Source organism: Euprymna scolopes, chromosome 45, assembly GCF_053919585.1.
Source record: "Euprymna scolopes isolate OS-2025 chromosome 45, ASM5391958v1, whole genome shotgun sequence".
Lineage (NCBI taxonomy): Eukaryota > Metazoa > Mollusca > Cephalopoda > Sepiida > Sepiolidae > Euprymna > Euprymna scolopes.
In genome coordinates, this window is record NC_136526.1 from 52,136,950 (window position 1) to 52,146,779 (window position 9,830).

At 32.0% G+C, this 9,830-nt stretch overlaps 1 long non-coding RNA gene across 1 annotated transcript; it reads right to left on the minus strand.

Moving 5' to 3' along the window:
• Window positions 1–1,975: 1,975 nt before the first annotated feature.
• On the minus strand, window positions 1,976–9,830 carry LOC145269625 (uncharacterized). Its single transcript, XR_013865144.1, has 2 exons — window positions 9,722–9,830; window positions 1,976–4,091 (listed from the first exon to the last, which is right to left on the minus strand). It is a non-coding gene; the product is annotated as an uncharacterized LOC145269625 (long non-coding RNA).

The window sequence follows — 9,830 nt, forward strand, 5'->3', positions numbered from 1 at the left end:
GACCCTGACTCACTTCCAGTTATCTGATCTAGCTAAAATTTTGCATGTGCAATGATTTATATCTCTACGGGTTATGTTGCAAATTACAGCTCTGAACTAATTGTGGTTTCTGTTTTACAGGTGTTTAAACTGAGTCAGGTCTGAAATGGAGCCTGTTGAATGTAGATTAGTGATCCGGTTTTTGTATTTGAAAGGACGCACACCACAGGAGACTTTTGATGAAATGAAACTGATGGCGATAATGCCCCATCATATGACCTTGTAAAATGCTGGCATCGTGAATTCAAACATGACCAGAAGTCTGTGGAAACAGCTCCCAGACCTGGTCGCCCCCCCCCCTCTGCCATTAATGAGGCATCTGTCCGTCAAGTTGAGGCTGCCATTTTGGAAGATCGGCACATTACTATTCGCCAAATAGCCCAAGATATCAAGATTAGTATAGGGTCTGTGGAAACTATCATTCATGACCATTTGCATATGCATAATGTGTCTGCCAGATGGATTCCCAGGTTGCTCACACCATTCCAGAAGCGAGAACGCATTGAGTGCTCAAGGATGAATATGGAGATGTGCCAAGAAGATGAGTCAAAGTTTTTCAAAAGACTGATTACACAGGATGTAACCTGAGTCCATCATTATGATCCAGAGACCAAATCCCAGTCAATGCAGTGGAAGCATTTGGACTCACTATCTCCAAAGAAGGCAAGGCTGCAGCCCTCCACTGACAAGATCATGCTCACAATCTTCTGGAACCAGGACAGTAATGATAACAGATTTCCTGGCAAAGGGAACCACAATTACAGGAGCCTATTATGCTTCACTTTTGAGGAAATTAAGGGAAGCTATCAAAATTAAGAGGCGGGGCAAGATCATTAAAGGTACCCTCCTCCTGCAGGACAATGTTCTGGTCCACAACTCCCATGTCGCCAGATCAGAAGCACGGGCATGTGGTTATGAAATCCTGCCCCATCCTCCCTACTCCCCTGACCTTGCACCCTGACTTTCACCTTTTCCCAGCCATGAAGTTGTTTTTGAAAGGAAAGCATTTCTCAGATGATGCAGCCTTGATTTCTGAAGTCACGTCGTGGTTGGAGGACCAACCTGGGGTGTTCTACAAAAACGGTCTCCAGAGCTGCATCAAACGATGGGAGAAATGCATAACTCTGGGTGGTTCCTATGTAGATAAAAACTAATAACTTTGCCAAGTTTCATTACTCTACTCCTATGGGAAGTGGGTCAGGGGTATTACTTATTGCACGCCCCTCGTAGTTTTATTGTGTATAAGTTATAATTATGTAATTTAGAAATATGATTTCAGAAGTCATCTCTGTTTCTCATCAAATACAAATTGATTTTTTAATATGCCCGAAACATCAGACTCAAGTTTTATAAGATGTTTCTGCCATAAAAAGATTTTAAAAAAATCATCCACATTTGTTTTTCATATAAAAAGTTTTCCAGCTTTTTTATTAATATTATATTATAATATATAGTAATATATTATATTTATTAATATATTACTTTTTATTAATATTAATATTATCAAATTTATAAATGTAAGCTTACATTTTTTCCACCTAATTTTTTTCTTACCCCTTTTGTATCAAGCACTAGTTATGTTCGACAGATAATTTCAAGTCCGTCATGATTCAAGTGATGAGTATGATTTATAGAATTTATTTCAATATCTTTTCTCATGTGTTGAATACTAGAGAATAGTAAAGACACACACATGACTATAATATAGGTTTTAAGCAAGAGTACCCTTTCATATAAGTTACATTCAAAACTTCTATTTAAATGAACATATATAATCAGTAAAACTTCTATTAAAATGAATACATATAATCAGTAAAACTTCCATTTAAATGAATACATATAATCAATAAAACTTCCATTTAAATGAATACATATAATCAATAAAACTCTTCTCAAGTATCATTTTTTCTGTGACATATTGGATTCTTTCGAAAAATACAGCACCACAAGAATGATGAAACTTTATTTCTGTGTAAAAAAGCCAAACACTTTACAGGAATATGTATTTGCATATATGTGACAATCACACACTGCAAAATGTGGTTGTTCGAATGTATTGCAACATGTACTGTTACATTGTAACATTGTGGACGTTACATTGTAACATAGTGAACGTTACATTGTAGCATTGTAAATGAACTAAGTACTTCACTAATGTATGGTTTCATTTTTAGCATCAGCATATAAGATTCATTTGATAAGAAGAACCACACACTTTATAGAAAAATATTTTATGAATATTTTGTTCAAATGTGTAAGACAAGATTTGCAACATTATAATTTTGTAAACGATAAAATTTCATATGAAACATTGGATATTTTTTAAAGACGAAACAGATACTTAACAAGAATACATTTTTCTATTTTCTTATTAGTTTATTCACACTGTGCATGGGTTATTGTATCAAATGCCCAAACTTTACCCTCAAGACATTCCAACCAAGAGATCTTTTTAAAGTTCTGACAGTTCCTTTGAGGGCAATTGTTTGAATTTCTCTTGCAATTAGTTCTTTGCATATGTTTGGTAGTTAGATTTTTAATTCTTTTCATAAGTCCAGTTGCTCCTCTTGAAATGGTGAGAAATCTTTCTAAGATTCCATTTATATATCATACATAAGACATTGCTATTTTGTTATCTTTTCCTTTCTTTAAGCCGGCATCATTGGAGACACTTCTTTTTTATTATGCGTTCTCATATGTCGTAACATATTTTGTTTCCGTGTAAAAGATGAGCCACACACTTCACAACAATATGGTTTCTCTCCATTATGTGTTCGCATATGTTCTAATAGATGATATCTCTTTGTAAAAGAAGAACTACATACCTCACAAGAATATGGTTTCTCTCCAGTATGTATTCGCATATGACTGACCAAATGTTGATTAGTTGTAAAACAAGCGTCACACACTTCACAAGAATATGGTTTTTCTCCAGTGTGGGTTCGCATATGAATGACTAAACATTGTTTAGTTATAAAAGAAGAGCTACATACTTCACAGGAATATGGTTTCTCTCCAGTATGTGTTCGCATATGAACGATCAAGTATTGTTTAGTTGAAAAAGACGAGTCGCATACTTCACAGGTGTATGGTTTCTCTCCAGTGTGTGTTCGCAGATGAATGACCAAGTATTGTTTAGTTGTAAAAGAAGAGTTACATACTTCACAAGAATATGGTTTCTCTCCAGTATGTATTCTTGTATGAATGACCAAATTTTGTTTACTTGTAAATGAAGAACTACATATTCCACAAGAATATGGCTTCTCGCCAGTATGTGTTCGTATATGAATTACTAAATTTTGTTTGATTGCAAAAGAATTGCCACATATTTCACAAGAGTATGGTTTTTCTCCAGTATCTGATTTAAGGCTCATTTTCAGGTAAAATATTTACGGGTTTTTAGTAAAGTTTTTCTCTATATTTTCCTTATTCTATTTCTTGTTCCGTTTTTATGGAAGTAAAATTTAATAGATCGGTTAAGAGGGTAACAATATTTTCCTTGTTTATCAATGAAAACCTGGTTCTAAATGTAAATGATAATATATATATATATATAAAACTATATAATATATGCATATATACATGAATATTGTGTACCACTCTATGTGCAAGCTCACTAGTGGATCTACAGAGATCACATTAATACAGATTAATGCAAATGGAACATATGATATATCCAATGCATGTTTTCCATCTTATAAAATGATGTCTAAACTTTATTTAAATAACGTAATGTATGCAGATTTTTTTAAAGATATAGATTTTCCTCATTTATGTTTTAAATACAACTGATTATAATTTAATTCACTATTCTACATGTGTATTTCAATTGATATTCTACAAAACGGACCATTTTTGCAGTCTATAAGTTCTCATATAAGTGTTTACTATTAGCAATATATTTCTTTTCAACCAGTTGGATATCTGAAATACTGTATGCATAAAATAGTCGATTACTGCATTAATCATATACACATAAAAGCATGTTGAGCATATGCATTTGTGACAATTAATTCCTCATTTAATTTTCTTTGCATTGTTTGCTGGATACCCTGCAAAATAAAAAATAAAAAAATTTCAAAAAATATATATTTTATACATGATCTTTGCAAAAAATATTTTAAGATGTAAAGGTCTTGACACGGTCATTTTTAAAACCAAAATTTGAGATTGGTTTCCGCATTGTGAGCTAAACGGTATAATAAATAGTTATGAACATTTTTAAAGAGCTCAACAAATTTATTATTAAATTTAATATATAATGACGATAATACTTGCAATACCTATACATTAATAAACTGTTATTATATCATCAACACCTTCATTAATGAGGTTTAAATAACTGTTTTTATTATAATTTACACGTTTATTGTTTTTTTACATAGGTATCACCACTTGTCAAGGCCAAGAGGCCACTCGAGGATAAGGGTTAAAGAGTGTACAGTAGAAATTGGATAATATATTAATCCTTAATAATGGAAATTCGGTAAATTTGTTAACTTATATGGAACGGTTCATCAAATACTTGTTTATGTTAGACTTGAAGACCACGATATTGTAGTCAGCTGGAAAGCAGGAAAACGGAAGATAATTCCACAGGTGTGCAGTTCTAAGAAAGAAGCTTGGTTCATAGAATCTACGTTTAGGTTTAGGCACAGATAGTGGAGTGGGGGAAATTAATGATAGTGTTTTCTGCTAGACGGGTGTTTCTTGTGAAAGTCTGGCAAGAGAGGACCATAGATTGGAGCTCAGCCGAGCACTTTCCATGAAAATAACGATAAAGCAGAGACAAGCTCGCAACAGCTGTTCTGTGAGAAAGAGATTACAGGGATGAGAAAAGGACATCCCCTAGAGGCTAAAAAGTCTATTTTGAACTCTATCAAGGCCGGTAAGTCCTTTCTAGTAGCTCCTGCCCAGATGGGCAACAGTACTCCATCCTTGGACGTACCTGGCTCTTATATAGATAAAGAATATCATCAGCAGTGAGATATCTACTGGATCGATTGTTTACAAAAGAAAGAACTTCTTCAAAATAATATTTTGAGAAGCATCTATACTTTTTGAATGATCATTATAAAAGAGTTTTTATAATCCCATTTCGTTTTTCGATGCATGTAATTCTTTTCCAATGCACTTAATACAACCATGTAATGTACAAATGTTGAAATATTCTAAGAAATTGGAGACTGTGTTAAAATAATCAAAGCTACTTTCAAATAATTTTTATGCGCTAAAACATAACTAAGTCAATAGCATCCATTTTTAGACATGTCATAATATTAAGATGAATTCATACGTTTACCTTTATTTAAAAAGATTATTATATACTTTTCAAGATCTTTTTAATCAAAAAAGAGTCGAAATATTTTTGAAGCAGCAATCAAGATGTCCTACAATCATGTAACAGTTATATGTGTATTCAAAAACAACAGATTAAGTTAAAATAATAATAACAACAATAATAATAATAATAATAACAACAATAACAACAAATATAATAATAACAACAAATATAATAATAATAACAAATATAATAATAATAATAAATATAATAATAATAAAAAGCCACATGAGCGTGCCATACAAACTGCTACAGAGACTAAACATGAAGAAGCGTTACATGGAACCATGAACTTTAAAAATGCATATTTCTATTCCCTCCTCCTTCCTCTCCCATTGTCCCATCACTGACCCCCCTCCCTAAAGAGTGATACCAAATAGCCGAGATGGCTCAAGGAAGATGGAAAAACTGAGGAAAGAGCACTGACCAAACCTCTGCTGGACAAGAACCTTGGGGAAGCTAATGGCCACAAATTCCAGTAGACATCAATGGCCGCTGACAGCGAGAAATTAATAGTAAGTGGCTGTTGCGATAATGCAAATTCATTTGCAAATTTTACCAAAAGAGATGCAGAATACTGGAATCCTGGGACGGCTTGTTGCCACTCAGCTTCGAGGGAACAGCACAGGTTATTGTCAAGGAGAGATCTTTGAGGACCTGCATGAAAGCTCCTTGTGAGTTAATATTAATAAAACAGAAAATATATGATTGGAAAGAATTTATAGTTCTTCTTTGTTATAACAACAAAATTCAAAATAGTGCATTTTAGGTAAAACCAATGTCATATCAACTTAATTGTCATATCACAGTAATGAACGTGACAAAAATTACCGAAAAAGGTCAACGTGACATAGAGGTTAAAATGAAGATACAACATTAAAAGTTGATTTCTAGGGTATTCAGGTCTGGTGTGTACGAATATTGTAGTTACATTTCTCACTGACAAGTAGTTATTATATTAAGACCTTCATTATCCGATGTATTCCCTACTGTTTTCAGTAGTCGCCATTCTTAATATGGGGAAAGAGTTACTTAATTAGTTAGCGGCGACAAATTTAACTATAATATTCGGTCATAGCGTGCCCGAATATCCTTGTAATCAAAGTTTTAAAGGTAAGTCTTCCTCTGGTTAGGGTTAGGGTTATGTCACAATGTCCCCCAAAAAGATGTGGTAGAAAATTAATTATAAATGAAAATAGTTTTCAAAGACAATTAGAAAAAAAATTGAGGTTGCTAATAAAAGAAACCAGAGGATTCCAATCGTTACAAAACAGAGGGAAAACCTTTCTGAACACTTCGAAAATTTTCAGCCAATTTAGCAAAACTTAGTTTCCGCTAATTGTCTTCAAAAACTGTATTTGAATGTTGACTCATTTCTATATTGAAATCAAAGCGAAACAGAGTTTGCATTACTGTACACATAGATTCGAAAAAGTTGTCAAAATAACAAGTATATAACAAGTAAATGGCCCTCTTGCAGTTTAAGGAAACTAAAATATGGATAAAAAGTGGGACATCATGTTAGATTTAATATTTATATTTCTATGAAAAACATTCAATATATTTTACAATTATATTCATTATTTTTGTGCTAAAACAAAACAAAAAAAAATCAATATATCTTACATTACATTATTTGTGTGAACAAACATTCAATATATCTTACATTAAATAAGTATTATTTCTGTGGAATTGATGAATTTGGGGTTTATATTACTGTACACATAGATTCGAAAAAGTTGTCAAAAAACAAATATATAACAATAAATGGCCCTCTTGCAGTTTAAGGAAACTAAAATATGGAGATAAAAAATGGGGCATAGGTCATGTTACACCGGTAGTAAGAATGGCATTTGATTGGATAGTGAAATTGGTGTCATTTCATAAATAAAATGAAATATTGAAATTGACAAGATTAGAAAACAATATTTTATTTTATTAAATAATTTTTATTAAATGCAGGAATTTAAAAAAAATATTTTTAGCAGTTTAGATTTTTTTTATTTATTTTTTTATTGAATCACTTCCGTGCAATTCTATAAATAAAATGACAAACAAATAAACATAATACAAAATGATAATAATGAAACCGTATTGAAATTGACAATAGTAGAAAACCTTTTTTTACAAAAAAATAAAGATAATTAGAAATATTAATGGAACGATATTGAAACTGACAATAGTAAACAGTTGAGTTTTTTTTTTTTGCAAACAAATTCCATTTCCATTTTTTTTTTTAAATTTAAAATAAACTAAAATGATTCACTTTTTATAGCCAATCGAATTGTGTTATTTAAATATGACTTAAACATTTTAAAAACTCTTTTACAATAATTACTTTTATATATATTTCAATATCGTTTCATTAATTTCATTTCTAGTTATCTTTATTTGTTTATCATTTTATTTATAAAATTACGCGGGAGTGATTCAATAAAAAAAGAGCTAAACTGCTAAAAATCACTTTTTTTTTAATTCCTGTATTTAATAAAAATTATGTATCTCACTGCTGATGCAATTCTCTATCCATATAAGAGCCAGGTACGTCCAAGGATGGAATACTGTTGCCACATCTGGGCAGGAGCTGCTAGAAAGGACTTGGCCTGCCTTGATAGAGTTACAAATAGACTTCGTAACCTCGTAGGAGATGTCCTTTTCTCTTCCTTGCAACCTCTATCTCACAGAAGAGATGTTGCGAGTTTGTCTCTGATGTATCGTTAGTTTCATGGAAAGTGTTCGACTGAGCTTCAATCTATGGTCCCCCCTCGCCAAACTTTCACAAGAAACACTCGTCTAGCTGTAAACACTATCAATAATTCCCCCCACTCTTTATCTGTGCCTAAACCTAAACGTAGATTCCATGAACAGAGCTTCTTTCTTAGAACTGCACGCCTGTGGAATTGTCTTCCGTTTTCCTGCTTTCCGGCTGACTACAATATGGTTGTCTTTAAGTCTAATGTAAATAAGTTCTTGATGAGCCGTTCCATATAAGTTATTAAATTTACCAAATTTTCATTACTAATGATTACTATATTGTCCAATTTCTAATGTACACTCTTTAACCCTTATCCTTGAGTGGCCTCTTGGCCTTGATAATGTGGTGATGCCTATGTAAAAAAAAAAATAAAAAATAAAAAAAAATACTGTTTTCTAATATTGTCAATTTCAATATTTCATGTTATTTATAAAATGACGCCAATCCAATCCGGTGGCATTCTTATTACCGGTGAACACAACTTATGCCCCACTTGTTGTCTCCATATTTTAGTTTCCTTAAACTGCAAGAGGGCCAAATAAATATTATCAAAGGCAAGATGTTACTTTTCTACCAAACTGGATATATTTTTTTTGTTTGTTTTTATTCAATATAACATGTTTATTCAGCTCGAAAAATATACAGAGTTTACCGATGTATTGGAAAATTTAAAATGGCGCCCGACTCTCTCTTTAACACGCTAAGTGTGGGAAAAGGTGTTATAAATTAAAAAAACTAGACAAAATACCGTTAGAAACTTGCTCAATATATGTTATCGTGACATAGGTTGACATATATTCGGTGGGTTTTTAATATTGTTCTGTCTAGTTTTTTTTATTTATAACACCTTTTCCCAAACTTACCGTGTTACAGAGAGAGTCGAGCGCCATTTTGAATTTTTAAACACATCTGTAAACACTGTGGTTTTCGAGCTGAATAAACATGTTACATTGAATAAAACACAAAAAATATATCCAGTTTGGTAGAAAAGTAACTTATTTTGCCTTTGATAACATTTATTTGTTATATATATTTGTTTGTTTTGTTTTGTTTTTTTTTGGGGGGGGTGACAAATTTTCGAATCTATGTGTACAGTACAAACCCGCGAAACATAATGGTTTGAACGAAAAAAAAAACAAACAAACAAAAAAAACCCCGGTATTTTTAAAAATTAGGTCCACCTCCACAATTTTCTTTTAAATGACGACTGTTATAAGTTTTCTACTATGCTGGATACGAAAATCGCATTCATTGAAATTTTGCATAAATAATTAGTTATCGAAATATAAAAAGTTTTACTATGCATTGTATTCTTTGGCGGCCATCGTTTTTACGCGCGTTCGTGCGCCATAAACAAATCTACGCGCGTAATAAACATGCCAAGGAACACAATGCATAATACAACTTTTTATATCTCGATAACTAATTATTTCTGCAAATTTTCAAGGCGATGTTCGTATTCAGCATAGTCGAAAACTCTAAAAGTCGTCATTTAAAAGAAAATTGTGGAGATGAACTTAATCTGAAAATTTACCAAAAAACAAAAAAAAAAACATCTAAAAAGAATTAGATTAATAAATACTTACTTTTTGTTTGGTAATCTACTTTCAACAAAGAAACAATTATAGAATGAGTTAATTATAACGAGAAGAGTTTGACGGGTGGACGTCAACATTTTAAGAAAGCGACCGGAAA